General features: G+C 40.0%; 1 long non-coding RNA gene across 4 annotated transcripts in view; it reads right to left on the reverse strand.

Moving 5' to 3' along the window:
• The window catches only part of LOC136561387 (uncharacterized), a 28016-nt gene extending 19455 nt beyond the window's left edge, over window positions 1-8561 (reverse strand). Inside the window, exons 1-5 of one of the 4 annotated variants that reach the window (XR_010784330.1) lie at window positions 7718-8561; window positions 6503-6997; window positions 6151-6347; window positions 4507-4708; window positions 4119-4373 (exon numbers count right to left, since the gene is read on the reverse strand). This is a non-coding gene — a long non-coding RNA (uncharacterized lncRNA). Of the gene's footprint in view, window positions 1-4118; window positions 4374-4506; window positions 4709-6150; window positions 6998-7717 lie in introns of those variants that run through there. The other 3 variants (XR_010784331.1, XR_010784329.1, XR_010784332.1) reach the window with 3 other exon arrangements.
• Between the last annotated feature and the right edge of the window lie 1826 nt (window positions 8562-10387).

Consider the following 10387-nt stretch of genomic DNA (forward strand, 5'->3'; position numbering starts at 1 on the left):
AAAAGTAGTGGTTTGCTGCTGCATATAGGTAGAAGCTTACAAAAGGAAGGCCTTGGGCTGAGGCCCAATACTTTGGCTAAGTAGAAAAGGACTATGGGAAGGTGAGGCCGCTGAATCAGAGGTAGATCAACAAGTTCTAGAACCGTCACGTGTTCACAGCGTGGTATAGGATGGTTGGTTGAATGAATTTTCTTATGGCTTAAAGCTATGGAATTGATAAAGGCCTGAGTGCTTCAAAAGCCTGGTTTTTGCAAAAAAGCAGCTCTCCTCTGCACCTGCCTGGGGACTCTGCATCACTACGGACCCTCACTCCCAGTTTGCCAAGGAGATGATCAGTAGGAATGTTGCAGAGCTGCTGTGTCCATATGAACGGAATGGCAAAGAGTGAAGCGGTGGGTATTTTTGGGCTTTAATACAATGCTGCTGCATTGGTGCCAGTTTAGTCGGTTTTCCATCAGTGGCCTTTCTGTCTAGAAGTACACTGCCCAGAGTCTTTCTAGCATGTGATGCCATTTCCTTCCTGTTGTTTTAATACCTTCCTTCAGTTGAAAGGATGATACAATCTTTACATTTTGAAGATCCCTGTTAGGAAACACTATGCCAGAGGAGTCATTGCTCCCTTTTCTTCTGCCTCCTTTGTAATTTTCAGAGCCTCATTTCAAATTTCTGCTAATGTCGAGAAGAATACTGAGACTACTCAGCAGGGTTGACACTCTCAGCTGCTTTCCTCTTTCATACTGCTTCATACGGTATGTGACTTAATGGCCTGGTTTTGTCATCAGCATTTTGCTGTGATCTGTGAACACAAAAAGAAGTCTTTGTTTTTTGCAAGAACTACCCCTAGGAGGATTTGTGTTCCTTTTGATTTCTACGGCGCTAGCCCTGTTGCAGAAAAAAAGGAGATTGTACTCTCTTCTTGTGCTCTCATTCCCTCCTCTCTGCTTTGCATGTCCTAGTTAATCTACCGGCGTGACTCATTTGGCATCATCTCATAGTGCAAATTGTGCACAGTTTCATGGACTTACAAATGCCAGTTGCCAAGGAGCTTATATAACCATTCAAAGATTAAAGAATTGTAGGGCTGGGCAAGTTCACTTCTATTTCTTTCATATAAATATGTGAAATACACTCTCTTTAGTGTATAATGTATATTGATGTATATCTATACATTTCTATTTATAAATAAATTTATATTCTATATTACATCTATCCCTAGTACTTAAATTTATTTCTATATTTTTATACATATTTTAGATAGTAAGTATATATTTGTTAGGATTTTTGCTTCTGTAATGCTTACATTATTTAAAACAATTCCCCTGCCTCTACCCGGATAAAAGCCAAAAAGAACTCCTTTAATTTCGACTGTATTTAAATTTGTAAAAAAATAGTTTTTTTCATATTTATATTCACATTTATATTTCAAATGTATATTGATGTATAATGTTTATCTTTACATTTATAATTTCTGATTTATTTATAAATTTTTATTCTATTTTACATCTGTCCCTATTACTTCTATTTATTTCTATATTTTCATTCATATCTTTCTATATTTAATATATATTTCTTTGTTAGGATTTTTGCTTCTGTAACGTTTACATTATTTAAAATAAAACGCCGGCCTCTACCCAAATTAAAGCCAAAAAGAACCCCTTTCTTTTCAACTGTATTTCAATCTTTTTTAAAATTGTATTTTTCAGGTTCATATTCAGATTTACATTTAAAATGTATATCAATGTATACTGTTATTTGTATTCTATATTACAACTCTTCCTATTATTTATATTTACTTATATTTTATATTTACTTATATTTTATATTCATATATACATTTATATCTTGATTATCTATCTCAATATTTAGAAACGGGTAAGAGTAATATCTATATTCATATTATTTAAAATAAAAACCCTGCCTCTAACCCAATAAGAACCAAAAAAACCCCCAACCCTTTCTTTTAGACAATATTTAAAAAGATTTTACCGCTATGTTTTCGTATTTATATTCACATTTATATTTATAATGTGTATTGCTTACTTATACATTTATCTCTATAAATGTCAATTTATAAATAAATTTACATTCTCTATTACATCTATTGCAAGGACATACTTATATATTTTTATACGTATTTTGATTTATTGATTATCTATTTCTGTGTTAAGATTTTTACTTTTGTAACACTTGTATTAGTTAAAATAAAACCCCTGCCTCTATTAGAATAAAAGCCAAAAAATTCCTTTTCTTTCAAACTATATTTACATATTTTTATATTTCTATTCCCATTTATCATTTATATTGCCGTATAAGGTCATTTATATTCTATACTACAACTTACTTACATAGATTTAGATTTAAATTTATATCCATATTTTCATAATTTCTCTTTCTATACTTATGATAGATTTCTATCTTAAGATTCACATTTCTATAATACTGCTATTATTTCAAATAAAACCCCTGCCTGTAAGCAAATAAAAACCAAAGACAGCCCTTTATTTCAACCATATTTAAAATTATAAAAATAATTTTATTTTTCATAATTCTATTCACATTTACATTTATAATTTTTATTTATTATATTTGAAGGTATTATATATATTAGAGAAAATACCTTTTAATATAATAATAGATATATTATTTTTATATCCTATATATTCTTTTACTTCTATTTATTTATATTAAATATTTAGAGAGATCAGTATATATGTTATATATTTGTATATCTGGATTTTTATTTTCATATTATTTCTATTTATAAAAAAAACCCCAGCCTATAAACCTAATAAAAACCAAAAAATCCCCCATTTCTTTTAACTCTACCTAAATATTTTTATATTTACAACCTATCTTTATATACATTTGTATATATATAGAATAGACTATCATTTCTATATATTATCATATGTTACAATAATATACTATATAGTATAGTTTTATGTGTTTATCTATTTGTTTTCTATATTTATGTTTACAACTATCATTTTATATTTATTTTTATATTTATATTTATTTCTACCTTAATCTATATATTAGACCATATCAATTCATTAACCTAACGCATCAGAACCACAAAAATACTGCACCTTCGTCAGCACTGGTACACAGCCCACACTCATCCCATCGCAGCATATCCAAACAAAACCTATTTCTAGGACTAACAGAACAAAGACCCCACAACATTTAACCCTAAGAAAATCTCAAATCAACCTAACTGTAAAGAAATTTTAAATCCCACTATAACTAGCCCAAAAGCTCCGTACATTCTCATCATAAACTTCCTCCTAAACCAATGGCTCAAAAACCCAAAAAACTCAGATGCACATTGAAAATGACAGAACTGCTAGTAAAACCAAACACCCATTAAAAATCAAATCCAACCAACTCACTAAACTCAAAACCCTACAACTGACCCTAAACATTACTAAAAAAAGCCCCCAAAGCTCTACCTTTATGCTAACTCACAAATAATAACCAATAATCTATAAAGGTTATCTTCAAAATTTTAAAACAACTCATTAAAAGCATGAAAATAAAAAAAAATCGAAACTATTAAAATACTAATAAATACCACAACCCAAATTGAAAGACATATTGCCTCTAGAAACCCACCGTACAAATGCCCCTGTCCCCCAAAAGAAAACCAGAAACAAAACAGCAAAGCAGAAAGAAATCGGAACTTAGGAACGCTAAAACCAGAACGTTCAAGAAGTTCCACCATATCCCTTATCAGACACCAACTACAAACAACGTGAAACAATACAAACAATTCTTAAAAACCACCTTAAAACCACTACATTAAAAACCCTTTCAACAATTCAAAACTGCATTGAACAAAAGCCATCTAATAAATTAACACCCAAAACTCCAGCAGCCCAGCTGGCCCTACCAAATCTCTCTGTTGATACATACAGTAAACAAAACCAAAATCCCAGTAATACCTATCAGAAGTCTAGGAAAGAAACCTCTTGAAATTAATCCTACCTCAAATACAAACCAACCCGTCCAGAAAGTTAGCTTCACTCAAAAAACTATTTACACAGAGTTAATAAGACCAAGAAATAAAACAACACACTATATACCACCAACGAATAGAACAGTGAAGGAAAAAAACCCACGTTTTTTTCTTTTTTTTATTTCAACTAACTTCCTTTATTAGCTAGAACCAAAGATTTTGCCAGGGCTGTAACAACAACAACTTCTTTTTCTTCTTCTCCTTCTGAAATGTCCCTTCTCCTTCCCAAATTCCTTACAACTTCTGAGTTTAAATCCAAGCAAAAAGCAAAATTCATGCACTTGTGAGTCCGGTGCTCCTGTCAGATTCTCTGTCTCACTCCACATCTTCTTACACTTTCAGTCTGAACGCTGTCCTGCCGTGATGAGTTTGACAGAAGAATTGGCACATGTTAAGAGAGCATTTCCCTCCCTCCCTCCCTCCCTCCCCAGAGCTGGTTTCCTTAGCGCATTTCAATCAATCCCAAGCCCGCAATGATGCGCGCTCACCTCAAGGCTCACAGCAAGCATGCAGCAGCTCAGGCTTACTTGGCTCCAGGGCTCTGTGCCTTAGATAGCTGAGAAAACTTCCCATGAACCTCTGTTCCAAGACATTGGAATGCAAACTTAGCTCCATCTCAGCGTCTGGGTGGGAAGCAGGAGCACATCTGGCTGAGCCGCAAAAAATCCCTTCTTGGGCGGTTACGCTCTGCTGGAAAGGGGAAACATGTGCTGGTGAACAGCAGCTCAGAAACAATTCTTTTCTAATGTTCCCTGCTCTACTTAACTGCTCATTAACACAAGTCTAATTTTACCATTGCAGGGAGAACGCTGTAGGAAAATGTCTGATGTGCAGCCACAAAAGCCTCACTCCCGGCTACACAGCCTGCAAGACCCTTGGCAGAGTGGAGGAGCAAAATCACCACACTCTCCTTGCCATGGGGAAGGGTAGAAGATTACTGTGGGAGGCATATAAAAAGAAGGGAAACGCTCCTATAAATGCACAGCCATTTGCTTTCAGAAACCCAGAGTTCAGGATCTTCTCTAGGAAGCCAGACATGACATGACATTTCTAAGATTTTCTTCATCAAAGGAAATGTACGTACATACACACTCTTACAAATGTACCTACGGTTTTGGGTTTTTTTTTCTTCTGAAGCTCCAAGAATGATTTCCCATCTTGATTCATTCAGAAGAAACGGCCCCTGTGACTCAGGTCAGAAGGGCGCCTGCGTTTTTGATCACGACAGCTTTTGGGTTTACCCTGTGAGCAGGAGCAGCCAGAGCTGAGGCTCAGCAGAGGCTGACCCCGGCCAGCCCCTTCCTCCCTTCCCTGTGTCACAATGACTTCCAGGCAGAAGGATGCAAAGCAGGTTTGTGTCTTTTCTCTTGAGTGCCAATAGGTAAAAGATGTAGGCTTTGAAATAACTAATGACCCTCTCTTTGAAGTCTCCCAAGGACAGTTTTAAAGAAAAGACAGAAGATTGCTGCTAGATCCATATCGGGTAAGGATGAAAGCAGCAAGGATCCGAGGCCAGCAGCGTTGCCAGGCAGTGTCACGTCCCTGCCACCTTGTGACAAGGCACACAGCTGCAAAGCCCCAAAGGCTGCAAGCCCTGGAGCTGCCGCATGGATGGACCTGGTTCCCTTCCCAGGTGCCCAGAGGGACACCTGAGGGCAGGTGTCCCCCCCCCAAGGGTGCACCGAGAGCCCCGGGCAGGAATGGAGTCACTGACTGCTCTCTAGGGACAAGACCCTCCCTGCAGGTGACACTGGCTTCTCCTCTCCCTGTGGGACAGGGACCTCCAGGCTCTATGACCAGCCTCATTTTGTCAGCATCCAGGTGATGTGTTAGAGCCAGAGGGATGAAGGCTTTCCAGAACCATAGGATCCTTGCGGTTGGAAAAGTCTTCTAAGGTCATCGAGCCCAGCTGCTGCCCCCCCAAATCAGGTCCCTAAACACCACATCTTGACATCCTTTAAATGTCTCCAGGCGTGGGGACTTCCCTGGGCAGCCTGCTCCTATGCCTGACCACCCTTTCAGTGAAGAAATTTTCCCTCAAATCCAATCTAAGCCTTCCCTGCTGCAAGCTGAGGCCATTTCCTCTTGCCGTGTCACTTCTTACCTGGGAGATCTCGGTACTTCAACCTTACCTGCTCCTTCCCTAGGCGGTCTCTGGCTTGGCTGGATGAGAGGAGAAACACTCCCACCACAGGAATGGCAGCTCAGGAGGTCCCACACCAAGGCCAGGGGGAGCAGCCGTCCTCACCAGAGCTCGCACGTTGCTTCTCAGAGATTGGCTCTGCTTTTCCTCCCGGGCAGATCTCTGCTGAGTGCTTCACAATTGGCTCTTTGGAGGAGGGGGGGAAAATAGGTTAGCCAAGTTTTTTATCCAGACTTAGCTGATGGCTTTGCCTCCTCCTGACATCCTTCTGCTAAGAAAGCAGACTTCTAGGGGCAACTATCACGTCATGCCTGAAAAGGAATTACAGAAAAGTGCCTCACTTTTAAAGCCTCAGCCAAGAAGACAGATAATTGCAGCTTCTCCATGCCCACTGCCTACAGAGCTGGCAGGCACCAGGCCAGCTCTGCTCCTCCTTCAAGTTGTTCCCAAATCTGCTGGAAGAACTGAAGGCTTTGGCGTTCCATCGCTCTGCTTCTCCCGAGAAAGAGCTTTGAGTGTTGTTACCCCTCCATGGGAAGGGCCTTTCTGTCTCACGCACTCGGTGACACAAGGCTACGGGAAGCTGCAGCAGCCTCTGCTCCAGGTGGGAAGGGCTTCCTTCCTCCTCTGGCACCTGGCTGGCACAGGGCACACGTCGCTCAGAGGTGCTGGGGCTGCCCCATCCCTGCAAGTGTTCAAGGCCCATTGGTGCTCTGGGATGAGGCTCTGAGCAAGCTGCTCTATGGAAGCACGTCCCTGCCCACGGCGGCAGCAGCCTTGGAATGACGTGATCTTTAGAGCCCCTTCCAATCTGAATTATTCCATGATTCTGTGAACTGAAAAAAACGGGGAAAGAAATCTGTAAAGGTCACTAAATGCATAAAAGCACATCCCCATTGATCCAATACTCAGCAGCCCATCCGGCCAAGGTCAGAGCTCTCTGCCCACCGAGGACATGGCAAGCAGCAGGGACCTTTCTCCCACTCTCCAGCACGGAGAAGTGGGAAGCCAGAGAGAAGTTTACAGAGACCGGGAGGCGGCGGGAGGGGACGGGCGACTGGTCTGACCTTGCAAAGCTGGCGGCAGAAAGGGCGGGCAGCGCCACAACCCCGCTCCGCCTCCTGCGTCGCCTGCCCGCCGCCACCCCACCGGGATGTTTCGGCCTGCCGTCACTTCCACCGCCCGGAGAGGGGCGTGCGCAGGCTCGGGCAGTGGAGCCCTGTTCCGACGGCGCTCGCCCGCCCCCGCTCGCTGCCCCCAGCCCGCGGAGCGCTGCGACCACGCCTCCGCCGACAGCGGCACCGCCGGGCCGCCCCCCCCCGGCCATTCTTCTCAGCCATCGTGTCCCTTTTGCACTCCTGAACATCCTTCACCCCTCCCGGCCATTTACTGACCCCGCCCCGCCTGCTGCTCGCTCCCGCCCGCCCCCTGCTCCCGCCCCTCGCCTTGCTCGGCAGCCGCGTCCTTGCCCCGCCCCCGGCACCCAGAGGCGAGGGGCAGGGCACTGCCTCGGGGGGCTGCAGTACCGCTCTCTGGCCACAGGGCAGCAGACTTACCGGGGTCCGCGATTTTCCCGCCCTTTTGGCCGCCACCTTGAGAAGGTCAAAGAAAGTCCGCGACATTGGCGACCCGCCGCTCCCAAGATGGCAGCCAAGAGAGGACCCCCTCGGTCAAGAGAGGCGGTTACTCAGATGCCTGTCAGAAACTTGCTGAAATACGCCCGCCCGCGGCACCGCTGAGCCCACAGCCCGTGTCGGGTACACCTGAAACGCAACAGAAAATCCCGCCGGGGCTGCGCCGGCATCGGTGTTCCGTGCAGGCAGTCCGGATACACAGACCCGGGTCCTCCATTTTCCCGCCCTTTTGGCCGCCATTTTGAGAAGGTCAAACAAAATCCGCCACGCACCACTCCCAAGAGGGCTGCCCGTCAGCGGCGGGCTGCAGTACTGCGCTCTGCCCACAAGGCGGCAGCACCGCCGCCCACCCCAGACGGGGGCGCCACACGCCTTGGGGCTGCGGGCAGCCAAGGCGGCAAAAAAGAACAGGGGCAATCCCCCCCAAAAAACTCCTCTAAAAATAAATGCCAAAAACCTGCCTCTTACCCAACAAGAACTAAACTAGCCCCCTTTCTTTCAAACCTTCTTTAAATAAATTATATATTTAGAGTTTTCCTGGTTATATTCACACGCATATTTATACCGGTCATTGATGTGTTATGTCATTTATACAATTTATTATGTCTATTCCTATTATCTGTATTTATTTATATTTTGTGGTTTTATAAATATCATTATATATTGATTGTATATTTTGATACTTAGATTTAGATTTCTATCATACTTTCATTATTCCAAAAAAAAAATCCCATCTCTAACCAAACAAATACCAAAAAACCCTTCTTTTAAACTATATTGAAATAGTTTTATACTTATAGCTTGCATAATTATATTCACATTTATATTCACAGTTTATACTGATGCATTATATTCATAATTACATATAATATATATTATTCAAATAATATAGATAAATTATTATTTTTATTATGTACCATATCTACTGCTACAACTTATTTTTTCTAATATTTTCAATTTTTATATCAATCTTGATATATTCATGAAATATTTTTACAATTAGATTTCTACCTTCATATTATTTGTATTTGTAGTTTTTATTAAAAAAACCCTGCTTTTGCCAAAAAAACCCCAAAACCATCCTTTATTTTAAAATACTTTAAAAAATATTGTTGTGTTTATATTTACCATATCTATAATGTTTTATATATTATATCATAGTGATGTACTATATTTATAGCTATTTTATAGCTATTTCTTATAATATATTATAATAAGATATATACAGTATCACTTGTATTACGTGTTGTATGGATTTATGTCACTTTATATTTACAATTCTTTAATAATTTTATATCTATATCTGCATAGATTCCCAATACATTTCTATATTTAAAATTTCGTTTGAGTTGTGTTTATATTTATCATCTCTATGTATCTATAAACATACACAATACTTTATTAAAAAATACAATATCTTATTGGAATATATCATGACTTATGTTACCTGTTAAATTTTAAATATAGACCGAATAGATCAAAATAAAAGTTTATTCCCATTTCTACACATCTACTTGTTTTGTTTAAATATTGGTAATCCTTGGAATTTTACATTTAAAATCCAATTCCTAAATACAATGACAAAACAAACAGCATCGAATTCCCACCAATATCTTCCAAAACCATCAAGATACCTCCACCAGCCCAACTGCCAGCGAAAAAAACCACACAACACTCTTTTCACTAACAGTTCTCATCACATCAGAAAAATGGAACCAAACTAAAAGAAAACCCTAGAGAAACACACACAGCAAATCACAAAAACCTCTAAAAAAAACCAAACCAATTTACTCAACTCCAAACAGTGCCACTGACCCTGAACGTTATTTAAAAAATAACCAAAATTCTACATCTACGCTAACTCGAAGAATAAGCAATACTCTGTCAAAAGAACTTTAGAAAGGGAACTAATCAACGAAATAGAAAAAAAATCTCAACCACTAAAAAATAAGAAAATAACTACCCAAATAAAAAAACTACTTAAAAAGACCCACCATATAAATACACACGTTCCCAAAAATAAAACTGATCAACAACAACCAAATACGTCAAAGGACAACAAAAAAAGAAAAAAAAAGAAAAAAAAAAAACATTTGTAAAAAAAAAAACAACAAAAAAAACCCAAACCAAATCAACTTTAATTTACAACAAAAAAAATATTGTCAACTGAAGAATAAACGCATAGAGCCTCATTCTATCAAAATAAAAATACCACCCAGAAATAAACACAAAGCCTAAAGAGAAACGTAACCATAAACAATATCTCCCAAATGATCCGTAACAATAAAACATACGCTACAATCAAACAAACCAAATAAATAAACGCCCTGGAAGACGATAAACACAAATGCAATTATAGAGATTTTAAAAACCCCGCTGCTATTAACGACACGACGCCACCTCGAACCCACCGAAACAAACGCTACACATCCACGCTAATAAAAGCCACCGCGACAGAATTAAAATCCGAGCCGCTGCTTCACGCAATGACCCGTAAAAACCATTGCACGCCTTTAAAAACAGAATAGCCCGGCAAAAAAAAATATCCGACTACAGAACTCAATTCAAACCAAACCTTTATCGTCACCACCT

This window comes from Molothrus aeneus, chromosome 11 (assembly GCF_037042795.1).
Source record: "Molothrus aeneus isolate 106 chromosome 11, BPBGC_Maene_1.0, whole genome shotgun sequence".
Taxonomy (NCBI): Eukaryota; Metazoa; Chordata; class Aves; order Passeriformes; family Icteridae; genus Molothrus; species Molothrus aeneus.